Here is a 15880-nt window from a genome sequence, read left to right on the forward strand (position 1 = left end):
CCAAGCAAGAAACCAACCTTTTCCCCATCCTCATGGGAAGCGTTGAGGGCTGCGCTCATGGCATCGTCATAAGATGTGTTCGTGAAGATCCGATGCACAACCTACAACAAGAAAAAATACAAAGTATCAAAACCTTTTCTAAGTACAAAGAAAAGCGTAAAGATATTATGAAGCTACGCATACCTGCGACAACGCTTCTCGTAGAAGCCATTCCTTGGTGATCAGAGCCTCCTGGAGGGCAGCTTGAGCTTGGTTACGGGCGCGTTCGGCTTCATTTTTGTTAAGGTTGGCAAGCAACACTTCCTTAGCAGCAGCCTCTTCAACGCCCTTTAGCTTACGCTCAGTGTGGTCAAGCATACCCCTCTGATCCAAGATCTCTTGGAGCTTCTTGGCGTCTTGCATGGCCAAGGCATCATGAGCCTGCTGGAGCCTCTCTAGTTTGGCTTTAAGCTCCTCATTCTCAGCGCGCAAAGGCTCAGCAACAGCTTCAGCTTTGGTGGCCCTCTCGGTCGCGTTCCGCGCAGTTTCCTTAGCCAACCTAAGCTGTTCGTTAACAGCTTGAGTAGCCTTGGAACGAGCCTCGAGAAGGGCCTGAACTTCAACCTCGAGGGCCTTGAAGGCCTTTTCCTTCTCCGCAGCAACGACGGAAAGTCTCCTGTTCTCCTCCCGGATGGCCCGCGCCTGAGCCACTTCTTGGATACGCGTCGCCTTTAACTTGTCGTTTTCACGACAAAGCAACTCGACGCGCGGCTGCATCCGGGCAAGGAGAATCTGAAGCTCATTTGTCAGCCTACCCTCCTGGTAGCTAGACATGGCTTCCCCCAACGCGCCACTTGGGGCCGCGTGACGCGCCCACTCGACTCAGTCCACAGCCGTCCGAAGGGTTGTTCCCCGGCGGATGTTCCACCGTGGAACATACACCTCATTGGAGTTCGACACTGTAAAAATAAAAAACAGTTAAGAAAAGATGATATAAAAAAAAAGAGGCCAAAATAACCCTACGCACCTGTAGGGTCGACAACAGGCCGGTAGCCGCCGAACCCATCACCCGAACCTAAGGGATATCCATCCAAGAGGTCAGGCAGATGGGAAAGAGGCAGAGATTGGCTAGAAGCCCCAAACATACCTGCTGAACCGGCCGGAGACGAGGTAGTCACCGGTGCCGGAGGCACGGTTGAAGCCGCCGTGGTAGAGACCATCGGAGGTGAACTCACGGGAGGTGAACTCACAACCGTGGCCGCCGCTGCGGAAGAGCCCGCAGAAAAAATCACCGCCGGCTCAGTGAAGGATGCAGTGAAGATGGCACTGGCAACAGCTGTTGACAGGACGCGCGCCGTAAACTTCGCGCCCACGCGCCTGAAAAAGCGTCTGGAATGACCATATACTGTCACGTCACCATAACTTCATGCACGTCCTGAAACTGTCAGAAGAAACCGTCAGACCACGCTGACGTCCCTTCAACGGTTAGACTGTTCTTATCCTTTCACCAACTCTTCGAATTTCAAAAAAATTCAAAAAGATTCAAAAGTAAGCGGGACTATACCCCCTTACCTTGGCAACCAAGTAACTATAAGACAGGTGCGGGTACAGTGTCAAGGCAAAACCCTTCACATACTTAGCACCTGCAGGGAATTGAAGCCAACAATACCTTGGAAGTAAAGTAACTATAAGACGAGTGCGGGTACAGTGTCAAGGCAAAACCCTTCACATACTTAGCACTCGCAGGGAATTGAAACCAAGAAGGATCTTCTGGGCCATGCTTGCGGAAACGGAAATAACATCCCCGCATAGCGGGAACGTTGAGAACTAGATTGTTTGAAGCTCCAAGATGGAATTGGTGGTTTAACATAATTGATCACTATGTTTAAAACTACCAAAACCTCATGGAGAATCTACACAAGTGGAACTCAACGCTCCTGACTTGCGAGGAGGTTACAGACCTACCCGCATCATACCCAAAGATCAAGCAGAAAAGTCGGGAATTTCTGCACGTGACATTAGGACTTCCGCAGGAAGAATCCCCATGGAAAACCTTAAAACTAAACCCTTTTCAAAACCCCTTGCTTAAGTCCAAAAGTTCACCTCACTTATTAACAATTCATGAGAAGAACATTGGACTGGGGGGACTTGAAGAGGTAGGTCCCAGCAGAGCCCAGTTGGACCCGCAAGACTCACTTTGAACAGGGATGTCTGCGCGGTTGGACCCGCAAGACTCACCTTAAACAGGGACATCTGCGCAGTTGGACCCGCAAGACTCACCTCGAAGAGGGACGTCTGCGCAGTTGAACTCGCAAGACTCACCTTAAAGAGGGACGTCTGCGCAAAGACCAACTGGATCCGCAGGACCAACCATGCTCAGAGAGATGACGTCCTTACGCGCGGTACGCAAGCTGTTCCCGCAGGAAAAGCCTCCCAATGGTGACGTACTCCGCCTGTTCCCGTAGCTGCGGATACTAGCCATCAGGGAAGGCTACCCGCACTAACAGCAAGGCTACAAGCACAAGGCACTAACTCTCAAATAATTCAGTAATGTCACCTGAAGAGGGAATGAGCAAGCCGGGAATACTCCCGCCCAAAGCCGGGAATTCTCCCGCCCAAATGAGCCAGTTCGTACGCTACTGGAGGACCTTTTGTACTATACCTGCCAAGGTATGGACAAAAGATCTGACCAAAGCTGCGACAGCTCACTGACAACAGTACGACGAGCAGCACGCTCTAGTACTTAATGTCACTATCAGCCGCTGCCTACTCACCAACCCTTGTCGTGGCACGTACATAGCCTGCAGTTTGTGGAAAAGGAATAGTACACAGCCGGCCATGTCACTATCAGCCGCTGCCTACCCACCAACCACCAGCACGGCACGTGCGTAGCCCACAGTTGGTAGAAAAGAAATATTATACAGCCGGCTGTACCTTTTTGGACACCTACCTTCGGCTATAAATACTCCAACACCTTGGAACGGTATCATCATCTTATATCTGATCTCATCTTATATCTTCATATACTATCTGATATCTGCTCTAGTCATTTCTCTTAATATACACTTATATTCAAGAGCAATTTAGTCTGATTCTCACGCCGGAGGGTGGTCACAAGGAGGTACCCCCCCCCCCTTCTCAGTGACGAGCTCACGGTGTCTGTTTTGCAGGTCATCAGAAGAACAACCATCTTTGCCGGACCTAACCCTCGTGGGAAACATCTATTTAACCCCAAGATTATCCGTAATCTGCCGGGGTCGATTAGTGTTTCTTCATTTTGTTTTTAGTTTACACAAGGAATCGTTTGAAAAATCAACCCACCATGGTTGTCTGAACTAAATTCTTCAGATAATGTGGACTTTAAAATTTTATTGGAAACCACGAAAATTAAATATATATTTGATCTAAACATGAACCATTTTTTTTAAAAAAAAAGTTGATTTGCGTAAGTTGTATGGCTTTATGATTTATGGATGTGTTTTGTTTTTAATGGAATTAAGAAGTTTTGTTAACTTTTAAATTCTAGTGAATTTATATGAATTTATGATGAATTAATTATCAATATGAATTTATATGAATTCATGATGAGACATAAACATGATTTACCCTTTTTCCAGAATTGATATTCATGAACGAGAAATTGCAAAATCAATTCTTATTATTAGATGAGATTCAAATCAAGAATTGATATTTAATACCATAAATCAGTTACCAAAAATAATTTTCAAATACGTTTTAATTCGGTTACCATATGCATTCTAAATTCCACTATCTATTCCAATTTTAAAATAGATTTATTCTTAACATGACATATATGCAAATCTTACATATGATTCTTAATTTTATTTGATAATTATCACGTCCTATTTTATTCAACTTACCAAAAATAATTTTTCAAATATGTTTTAATTCGGTTACCATGTGAATTTTAAATTCCACTATCTATTCCAATTTTAAAATAGATTTATTCTTAACATGACATATATGCAAATCTTACGTATAATTCTTAATTTTATTTGATAATTATCACGTCTTATTTTATTCAACTATATATTTATTTTGATGGCAACTTTAATGAAAGATTAGATGCTTGAACTAACGGAATATCATTTAATTTGGCATTGAAGTTTAAATAAAGTCATCTTATTTAATTATGTGTGTTGTCAAACAACATAAACCCAACGGCTACTTGTTTGAGAATACACATAATAAATTATTAGCCTAATATACGTAAATATTTCACTTTTGTCCAAAGGTGATGTGTTATATTTGTGTATGCCTTACTTTACTTATCAATTTACGTTTGTTCATAATACTTGAATGTTGGTCATAGCCAAAGCAAAGCCAAAGTTCAAGTAGGACCTTATGTTAGTCTATTATTTTGGTGTTATGATAGGCTTGTATCTTCACTATAATAATTGTGTCTGCTTTACCTTATTACCCCTTAATTTAGCTTACTCTTCTACTTGTATCAATCTAGCATCCACTTAGCCTTGGAATTGAACTACTGACTGGGGCAAACTTTGCCACATGGAGGGACTCAGTCAGACTTACTCTTGGAATGTTGGACCTTGATTATGCCTTAAGGCATGACACTCCTGGTGCTCTGACTGCTGAAAGTACTTCAGATCATAAAATAGAGCACGAAAAATGGGAGAGGTCAAACCGAATGTCTCTAATGGTAATCAAGAATTCCATCTCAAGTGCTATCAGGGGAGCTATACCTGATTCAGAGAATGCAAAAGTTTATCTGAATTCTGTTGAGGAACAATTTAAGGGATCTTCAAAAGCGCATGCGAGCACTCTAATTCTTAAGATGCTCACTTCAAAGTATGATGGGGTTAGTGGTGTGCGTGAGCACATAATGATGATGAGTGACATGGCCCATAAGTTAAAGGGATTAGACATGGAAATAAGCGATGGCTTTAATGTATTTCATCATGACTTCTCTTCCTGCACGTTTTGATGCTTTTAAGATCAACACTCAGAAAGACAAATGGTCAATGAGTGAGTTGATAGTAATGTGTGTGCAAGAAGAAGAACGTTTGAAACTGGAAGAGCCTGAAGTAGCTTACCTCACTACCACTAAGCCACTAAAAAGGAAGGGAAATTTTAAAGAAGAAAGTTCTAAAGTCCAGAAGGCTAATACAAGTACTAGTTCCAGCTCTAATGCCTCCAAAGGACAACTTCAATGCAAGTTTTGCCGTAACAAAGGGCACTTGCAACGAGATTGCCCGAAATTCAAGGAGTGGCTGGCTAAGAAAGGTACACATACATTTATTATACTTGAATCCTTTAATATTAATGTACCAATTAACAGGTGGTGGGTTGACTCTGGTTCTATGGTTCATGTTACTAATTCCATACAGGGATTCCTTACAATCCAGAAGCTGGAAAGAAACCAAAGAACACTTAGGATGGGAGATGGTGATGAACTTAATGTTGAAGCCGTAGGAACCATGCAACTTATTATGAAAACTGGTTATTGTATTAAACTTTTGATACCTTATATGTACCGAAAATTACTCGGAATTTAGTATCAGTAGCAAAGTTAGACATTGATGGTTATGACATTTTGCATGGTAAAGGCAAAGTCACTATTAGTTTGAACTCCCAAGTGTTTGGTTATGGTTGTTTGGATAGAAATCTCTATAAGCTAGAACTAGATGATAATTTTTCAAAATCACTATTCTCAAATAATGTTACTGAGAATACCAACAAAAGAAAACGTGATTTGGAAACATCGTCCATATTATGGCATCAACGTTTAGGCCACATCTCACGAGACATAATGATAAGACTCGTGAAGAATGATGTCTTACCAAATCTCGATTTTAGTGATTTTGAAACATATGTTAAGTGCATTAAAGGAAAAAAGACGAAAAAGGCTAAAAACGGCGCCACTAGGAGTTCTGGTTTACTAGAACTGACACACACTGATATTTGTGGACCTTTATCCCCTGGCATAACAGGCCATACGTCTTTCATTACTTTCATAGATGATTATTCTCGGTATATGTACTTGTATTTAATTAAAGAAAAATCTAAAACACTTGATATGTTTAAAACCTTTAATGCTGAAGTTGAAAATCAACTTGATCGTAAGATAAAGGTAGTCAGATCAGATAGGGTGTAACACCCCGGCTAAAGCGGAAACGCTTGAGTGTGACGTACAAATTGCTCAAACACACGTGACACTATTAAGTGACCATAATAACATTATTTCATTTAAATCATCATGTAACACAAGTTTATCAAATAATACAAGTTGTAAACAAATAAATATAATTGAAACGATAAGTTGTTATTTGAATATCCTATAAGCATGCTATGTGTCTTCTAACCTTCATCCTCATATCTCTATACCTGTAGCATATGTATAAACTAAAGTCAGCTATGAACATAGCTGGTGAGAATCCCACAGTTGATATAATACGAAAAAATCATACAATTCCATGAAACTTGTGAAATGAACACATAAGGGTTCTTTACACTCGATGCAATGGACGTGAGTGTAAAGAACAAACGAAGGTCCTTTCCAGTTGGGGCTACCAACGTACTCGGATATGAGGTCCCTTTTCCACTCGATACAAATGGACCTGAGTGCAAAGGGGGGCGTATGATCATACTTATTGAGGCAACCACTTAAAATCCACATATAAAACAATTAAGCAAGTAAGCACACAAGTCCATGATATGAATTGTAGTTTGCAAGCAAAAATTGTAATTCTTGAGGTTTGATAGGATACATATACTACCCCCAAAATATGAAAACGTTTAAAAAGGGGGTGTAAGAAACTCACCTTGAAATAGATGATAACGAGAAACAAAATCCGAAAGCAACTGAAAGTGTGAAGCGATTGAACTTCTCGAACTATAAATAAAATAAATACGAAAGTTTAAAGACTAACTCATGGGATTACACGGGTTAATTATTTAGTTTTAAGGATGTCGCGTTATATATTTTATTGTCTTAAGGCGTGAATTATTTTAATGTTATTCCAAGCTTAACGGAGGTTTAACGGTTTTAATATTATAACTTTAATACTAATATGAGAGTTACGGTTTTACGTTGAATGGATTTTTGATGGAAATCTTAACTTGAACGATTATAACTAAGACATTAAATTAAAGTTAACTAGTTAAAAGATAACGGATTTTAAAGTTAATGAGCAAAGGTTTAACAAAGTAAAATTTAATGACTTAAAAAGTTTATGAATTTTAAAGTTAATGAATTAAGTCTAACGTACGGAAATTTATAAACTAACAAACGGTTTACTGTTAATCAATTATAAGCTTAACAAATTTTAAAGTTAATATATTTGATGAAATATGTATTATTTTATTATATTTTATTAGCATTTTATGGGTCCTTATATTATAATATTATTTTAACGAACTTAAACGATTTATATCACTTTAATATTAATAATCTAATATTAATATGGGAAGCACGGATTTTGTCGGAAATTTTATCTCGGGAATCAACAAAGTAGCGTGTCATAAAGTTAACGAAAAGAATTTAAAAATATTAACGTTTTATAATTAAATATTATTTTAACTAGTATTTGGTTTTATAACTTGACACTAATAAAAGAAAATGATATTCGCAAGGCACGGGTTAACTTTACGAGTTAAAACTAATTTTAACGGTTTAACGAATAAAAAGTTAATTAATTAAAGTTTAACGAACGAATTTTAATTCATGATTTACGAAAACAAAAGTTTAGTTTTTAAGTGAAAAATTGTTGAAATAAAATTTATAAAAATTTTATTTGGTTTAAAAATAGCTTTATTGATTTATTATGATAATTAATAAAAGCCTTTAAAAGAGAAGAGAAATCATAAACTTCTATGACCCGGGTTCGAACCCGGGTCTGTGGTTTATCACACTAAAGACTGAACCACCAGACCATTAGTTATTGTTGAGAAATGAACAGAAACAAAATTCTTATAACCATAGTTTAAAATTCATCTTCTTCCCCCATGAACCCTAGATTCTAATTCCCTTAACCGGTTCTATTTTCGTTAATTTTATGTTAGGGGTTTTGATCTACGGCTCAATACGAGTAAAATGCATATAACAATCACCTTATTTCGTTACGAATTGACGGAGAAAAAGGTCGGCCGGAGTAACACACTTTGACGAATCAATTTAGTAATTTACAGAGTATTTTAGAGGAATAAGGAGCTTGTGACGAGTTAGATGATAGCTTTCGTCATATTTATAGTGGTTATAGGAGCGTAGGCTCGTTAAAGGGTCGTTAATATGATTGCCGATTTACCGGCGGTTATTACGGATCTAAATCGCAATTTACGGGTCGTTGTAACAAGTTATTATTGATGATTAACATTTCTTTGTTATCGACTAAGACCGTTACACAATTAAAACGAGTCAAACGGCAAGATTCGGGGGTGTTTGGTGAGGCCGGAGCCGTCGCTGGAATTGAGTTCCGGCTAACCGAAATACGACGGGAAAAGGGGAGGGATGGGTTGGTTTACTGTTTGTATTATGATTTTTGAAAAAGTTACATTATGGCCCCTCAAGTTTCAATATTGATTCAAAAGGAGTTAAAACATATATTACAATATAAATCTTGAACTTTTGAAATGAAATAGGAAGGTAATAAAAGTTAAATGTTTGGATAATTTTTCATATTATGCACTCCTAGTTTGAGGATCGTTTAATTTTAAATCCCGGGGTTTTTGTTTTATTGAACCAAACAAATAGAAAACAAACGAATGATAATCTTAAATAATCGTGATTATTATATTAACGAATGACAAGCAAAATTTATGAAACGAACTTGAGGTATAAAATTATATATATATATATATATATTTATATAACCAAAAACAGAAAATTTTCGAAATGGGTCGGGTTTTCGGGTTTGAAAAGTAACGAATGTTACGTAGGGGAGGCGAGTATTATGGTCGACATACAGATATTGGTCAAGCTCCCGGTCCTTTCGTTGATTTTTGCAAAGAACACGGGATAGTGAACTAATTTACCATGCCGGGTACTCCTCAACAAAACGGTGTTTCTGAGAGAAGAAATAGGACCCTTCAGGATATGGTAAGAAGTATGTTAGCAAACTAAAATCTTCCTAATTTTTTATGGACTGAGGCCTTAAAGACAGCTGTTCATATACTTAATAGGGTACCTTCTAAATCTGTCCCTAAAACTCCTTTTGAGATTTGGACAGGAAGGAAGCCTAGCTTACGATATATGAAAGTATGGGTTTGTCCTGCCGAAGCTAAACTTTATAATCCTTTACAACGAAAGCTTGACATGAGGACTGTCAGTTGTTACTTTATAGGATATCCCGAACATTCAAAGGGATTTAGATTCTATTGCCCTTCGCGTACTACTCGTATAGTGGAAACTCGTCATGTTGAGTTTCTAGAGAACTCTACAGTCAGTGGAAGCAGTGAGAGAGAAATCTTTGATTTCCAAGTAGTGCAAGAGGAGGGGGATGGGCTCTTCAACTTTACCTCCTATTACACCTCTTGTACATAACACTGCACCATCTAATGTTTCCTCAGAAAATAATGTTCCGAATATTCTTGAGAATGAAGGCACATCAAACACACAAGAGCAAATCATTGAGCCCATTAATAAGCATGAACCTGAAAATTAGCTTAGGAGGCCATTTAGGTCTAAAAAGCCTATTAATTTTGATGAGTATATAACCTACCTTAATGAAGTTGATTTTGGATTTTGGATTTTGGAAAGTGTAATGATCCAACCTCTTATAATGAAGCCATTAGTAGTGATCAATCTTGTGAATGGAATAAAGCTATGATTGATGAGCTTAATTTCATGAATAAGAATGACGTTTGGGACTTGGTTGAATTACCCGAGGGTGTAAAACCTATAGGTTGTAAATGGGTTTACAAAACCAAATTAGATCCGAATGGAAACGTCGAATGATATAAAGCACGATTGGTTGCTAAAGGTTATACTCAAAAAGAGGGAATTGATTATCAGGAAACCTTTTCACCTGTATCACGAAAGGATTCCCTAAGGATAGTTATAGCATTGATAGCTCATTTTGACTTAGAGCTACATCAGATGGATGTTAAAACGGCTTTCCTTAATGGTGACTTACATGAAGACGTGTTTATGACTCAACCCGAAGGCTTTAAACCAAAAGGTCAGGGCCACTTAGTCTGTAAGCTAAAGAAATCCATATATGGGTTAAAACAGGCATCACGTCAGTGGTACCTAAAATTTGATGAAACCATGAAGAAACAAGGCTTTATTAAGAATCAGGTGGATCAATGCACCTACCTCAAAATGAGTGGGAACAACTTTGCTATACTTGTCCTTTACGTGGATGATATCCTTTTGGCAAGTAATAGCTTAGATTTGTTGCATGGGTCAAAGCGATTACTCTCGCGTAATTTTGACATGAAAGATCTCGGAGAAGCTTCTTACGTAATAGGCATCGAAATACACCGAGATCGTTCCAATGGGACATTAGGTTTGTCTCAAAAGGCTTATATTGAACGTGTTCTTACACACTATAAAATGCAACATTGCACTCCAACAGTAGCTCCAGTAGTTAAGGGAGATGTTTTCGGTTCTTTTCAATGCCTGAAAACAGAGGTTGAAAAGGAGCAAATGGGATTGATACCTTATGCTTCTGTAGTTGGAAGCATTATGTATGCTCAAGTTTGCACTCGTCCAGATATTGCATATATTGCTGGAATGCTAGGCCGATATCAATCTAATCCTGGCCTAGATCATTGGAAAGCAGCAAAGAAAGTATTGCGATTTCTACAAGGAACGAAAGATTATAAATTGACATACAGAAGAACTAATAATCTTGAATTAGTTGGCTATTTTGATTCAGACTTTGCTAAATGCAAAGATGATAAAAAATCAACTTCGGGGTATATTTTTATGTTGGCAGATGGACCGATTTCATGGAGGAGTCATAAGCAACAGTTAACAACTTCAACAATGATGGCAGAATATATTGCAGTGTACAATGCAACTTGCCATGGGATGTTGTTAAGAAATCTGATAAGAGGACTCAAAGTTGTCAACTCCATATCACGACCATTGAAGATTTATTGTGACAACTCAGCAGCAGTTAATTCCTCGAACAGTAACAGTTCGAGTGGAGCTGGATTATATCTTGATACAAAGTTCTTGTTCGTACGTGAATGAGTTGAGGAAAATAACCTTTGTATCGAATACATTAATACTAAAGATATGCTAGCGGATCCGATGACTAAATGTCTACCACCCAAAACTTTCCAAGAACTCGTAACGAGGATGGGTTTTAGTAGAGACCTTATATAAAAGCATATGGTGTGTATGAATTATTATTTTTTCCTCGAATGCTTTATTTTGTCTATATGAATGTTATGTGCACTTTATGATATGTAGACAAAACTATGCAATCTTATGTACCTTAAAGGGTTTATTTTAGTTATTTGACTTTTAAGTGTTTTATGTTGAGACTCTAGTATGACTGTTGGGGATCTTGAGTTGATAGCAACTCAAATGATTGTAACTATCTACTATAGTTTTAATGTAAAATTTGATGAGTGTTTAACATGGCCAATTATTTAACAAACTACTCATCATAAATGGTTATTCGGCCAAGTGGGAGAATGTTGGAAAAAACCCATTATGTGACCTTCTTACCATTTAATTAATTATAATTATTCAAATAACCTAACTTGGCCCATAAGTTATGTATATGGGCTATTTGATGGGCATACCCCTATATACATATTCATGTTTCCCTTTAGATGTCACATTAACAAATAATAAGAGAGACACCAATAATCTTCTCTCTAAGAAATCCATTAATGGTGACATCCTAACGGGAACAAGTAGCTACCGATCATGGCATCATCTTTCTCTACGGTCTCCATTCAATCAAGTAAGTTCCATAATTGATGTCTTATTTATTGTTATTGATTGAATAAACTTAATAGGGTTCTTGATTTTAATCCATATCTAAAGATATAATCAACAATAAACTTTATAGAAAATGTAGGCATATCGAGTATATAAAATTTTATTGGTTGTAATATTTGATACGGTTCCGTTTTTATAAAATTTATCATAATACAAATAAAAATAAATAGGTCGCAATACTATATATATTTTTTTCATAAAAATATATATTAAAAGTAATAAACCCACTAACAAAGTCATGCATTCTCTAAAATGACTTATTTTACCCACTCCATTTGCCTAAAGCTGTAAAAACTCGTTTTTAACGTCAATTAAATACATAAAAATTTAAAGCTAATCGTTTTGACCATAACTTATTTTTCCAATTTTCTTATAACTCGAATTGACTCGGACATATTCTAACTTAAATCTGTTTTGACCCGTCACCTAAACCGGCTCAACCTTCTTAGTTTACGTGGCTTAATTTGAAACTGGAAAACTTTTGGGAATTTTAGCCCGAAAATTGAAAATAAAAGGGTCACAAAATAATTATATTCGAAATAATAAATTCAAAGCGTTGATGGTCCACTTCACGAGGCTGATAGGTGCTTCATTGTGTAAATCAAAGTCTGAATTCTCTTCCTTAACCAGACGTCTATAAATCATTCGGACAAGTCTTCGATAGAATCAATATCAGATATTCTAAAAATGGCATACAAGAACGGTGTAGAAGCAGCAGCTAAAATCCCACTTATCACTCCGTACACAATGGGCAAATTTCAGCTTTCTCAAAGGTTGGTAATCTGTTTAATCTTCATTGATTCCGATTTGCACACCAACTGTTCGATTAAATGCCCAACAGAGCATCTTTTCAATTAACTTGATTTTATCAACTTATACAGGGTTGTTTTGGCGCCGCTAACAAGGCAACGATCGTACGGTAATGTTCCTCAGCCACACGCGCTCTTATATTACTCACAGAGAACAACCAAAGGCGGGTTTCTGATTTCGGAAGCCATTGGTGTGTCTGACACTGCACAAGGGTACCCGGAGACTCCGGGTATATGGACCAAAGAACAAGTGGAAGCTTGGAAGCCTATTGTGGATGCTGTTCATGCGAAAGGCGGAATCTTTTTCTGTCAAATTTGGCATGTTGGCAGGGTTTCTAATACTGGTATTGTTCATGATGAATCACATATTTTGCAACCAAAATCTGTCAAATTTTGTAACTTTTTTTCATATATTTTAAAGTTCAAAATCAAAATCCTTCGAAAAGCCCTAATTTGTTCAAAATCGTTCCCCGAATCAATCAAACCTATTTCAAAGCGATTTTGATGAGGGTTATTCATTGAGAAAGAATAAAATTTGAGAAAATGACCGAAACACCCTTTTTGACCGAGATAATTAACAAAGCAGTTGTCTTTTTAGAATTATTGTCAACAAGGGCGCAATATGTGCCATTTTGGCGCCACAAATTTAATGTGGCGCGTGCTTCGGCGCTTGTGTGCTCCTGGCACAGGCCTACGGGCACCCCCATTAGGGCCATCTTGAAACACGGACCAAGGAGTCTGACATGAGTAAACCCGTAAGGCGCAAGTAAGCTGATTGGCGAGATCCCCTCACGGGGTGCACGCCGACTGACCTTGATCTTCTGAGAAGGGTTCGAGTGTGAGCATGCCTGTCGGGACCCGAAAGATGGTTAACTATGCCTGAGCGGGGCGAAGCCAGAGGAACTCTGGCAGAGGCCTGCAACGACACTGATGTGCAAATTGTTCGTCTGACGCTCAATAGATTGGATCACTTTGGAACCATATATTCAACAAAGAATGTTAAATTAAAAAGTCTAAGGGACAATGACTAAAATGGTTATTTTGGTCATTTTGCTTAAAATTATTAGCATAAAACAATATTATTAATCTTTTCTAACATATGTTTTTGCGTCAGGTTTTCAGCCAAATGGGCAAGCCCCAATATCTAGTACAGACAAAGGACTAGCGAATCAAGTTGAGCCAATGGGATTGATGTTGCAAGGTTTACACCTCCAAGGAAGCTCACAACTGAAGAGATTCCTCTTATTGTTGATGATTTTAGAACTGCTGCAAGAAATGCAATAGAAGCTGGTAACATAAGTTCTTTATCAATGTCTAGAATCTGTTCACTATTCAATCGATGAAACAAACATTTCGTTTTTGGTTTTATGAAAACCGTCCGTTTCGAATTTTTATGCTTTAGATTTGGGTTCGGTTCGGTTTTAACAGTTTGGCTTGAATTTTTTGGGCTGAAAAACAAAAATTGGCTAAAATTAATGAATTCGGGCTAAATCTTTTTTGTTAGTTAATGATTAGCTTATTATTATACACTTAGGCTAAATTACTTAACATTGAAAAGAGAAAATGAAATCCATACATTTGGTTTGGTTTGATTTTTTCAGTTTTATTTACATGCAAAACCGAACTAAACCAAAAATTCGGTGTTTACAAAGACATAAAACCAAACCACTAGTTTTAGTGAGGGTTCGGTTATTTCAGTTCGGTATCGGTTTTTTAAGTTTTACCTTTTGAGCTTGAAATTTTTGGGCCGAAAAAAGTTAGCCCAAAGTAATGAATTTAGGCCTAAATCTTTTTGTTTATTAATGGTTAACTGATTATTATTTTGAGTTAGAATATTCGAGTTATAATATTTATTAAATTCTTATAAATTACTTAACATTGAAAATAAAAATTGAAAATCCATACATTCGGTTTGGTTTTTTCAGTTTTAGTGAAATGCAAAATCGAAACCAAGCTGAAAGTTCTGTTTTAACCAAAACATAAAATCAAACTGTTGGTTTTGGTTCGGTTTTTTCGGTTAACAATTGGTTTTGTCGGTTTTAGGTGCTCCCACTGAAACCCTGGCTCCAATTTATGTTCTTATTTTGTTTATATATTTTGTTAAACTTTTATGAAATTACAGGTTTTGATGGAGTTGAGATTCACGGGGCCCATGGCTATCTAATCGATCAGTTTATGAAAGATGGAGTAAACGACAGAACAGATGAGTACGGTGGTTCTCTAGAAAGCCGTTGCAGATTTGCTCTAGAAGTTGTTGAAGCCGTTGTGAACGAGATCGGGGCAGATAAAGTTGGCATCCGATTATCCCCATTTGCAGGCTACATGCAATCGGGCGATTCAAATCCAGAAGCTTTAGGTCTTTACATGGCTGAATCTTTGAATAAGTATAACATTCTTTATTGTCACATGGTGGAACCTAGGATGAAATCCGTTAATGAAATAGTTGATTGTCCTCATAGTCTTGTACCTATGAGGAAAACGTTTAAAGGTACGTTTATTCCAGCTGGCGGGTACGATATGGAAGATGGTAATAATGCTGTGGCTGAGAATCGGACTGATTTGGTTGCGTATGGTCGGCTGTTTTTGGCGAATCCAGATTTGCCGAGAAGGTTTGAGCTTAATGCGCCTCTTAATAAGTATAATAGGGAGACATTTTATACACAGGATCCGGTTGTTGGGTATACGGATTATCCGTTTTTGGAATCCACGGTTTGAGTAAAATGGAAATGAGTATGGTGAAAATGAAGAATCTGGGAATCTTGGCATTGCCAATATAGTGTTTATTTTGTTTGTTTGGCAATTATTGTTTACATGTAGTTGGTGATGTCTTTTGTCTTAGAGCATGAGTTAAATAAATGAGATAAACTGTCGATGTCTTAAAAGTAATAGCTGCTTATAATGCCATGCCTCCCCACCCTTTGTTTGTTTTGAGGCTCTATTATTATTGGTTCCTTGAGGGTTAAAAGAAACTGGCTCCCACTTTGATTATGTACATTTAGTTGGTCAAGCCTTTAGTAAAACAGACATTGAACGTAAATATAAAATTGTATTATTTTACTTCTTGTCATCGGGCCACAATCCGACGGGTCCAAACCAATTCCTCCGCAAAAATCCAAACTGGTCTCAAACCAACGGTTTCAAACTGGTTTCT

The 15880-nt window shown here is 37.6% G+C and overlaps 1 pseudogene across 1 annotated transcript; it reads left to right on the forward strand.

Moving 5' to 3' along the window:
• The first annotated feature begins 12553 nt into the window (after positions 1-12553).
• LOC143535978 (12-oxophytodienoate reductase 2-like) lies at positions 12554-15539 on the forward strand (annotated as a pseudogene). The gene is made up of 4 exons (XR_013135808.1): positions 12554-12693; positions 12802-13073; positions 13844-14019; positions 14852-15539. The product of XR_013135808.1 is annotated as a 12-oxophytodienoate reductase 2-like (transcript).
• The last annotated feature ends 341 nt before the right edge of the window (positions 15540-15880 follow it).

Source organism: Bidens hawaiensis, unplaced genomic scaffold, assembly GCF_021521415.1.
Source record: "Bidens hawaiensis isolate Kalapana, Puna unplaced genomic scaffold, B.hawaiensis_p1.1 tig00010730_1, whole genome shotgun sequence".
In the NCBI taxonomy this organism is placed as follows: domain Eukaryota; kingdom Viridiplantae; phylum Streptophyta; class Magnoliopsida; order Asterales; family Asteraceae; genus Bidens; species Bidens hawaiensis.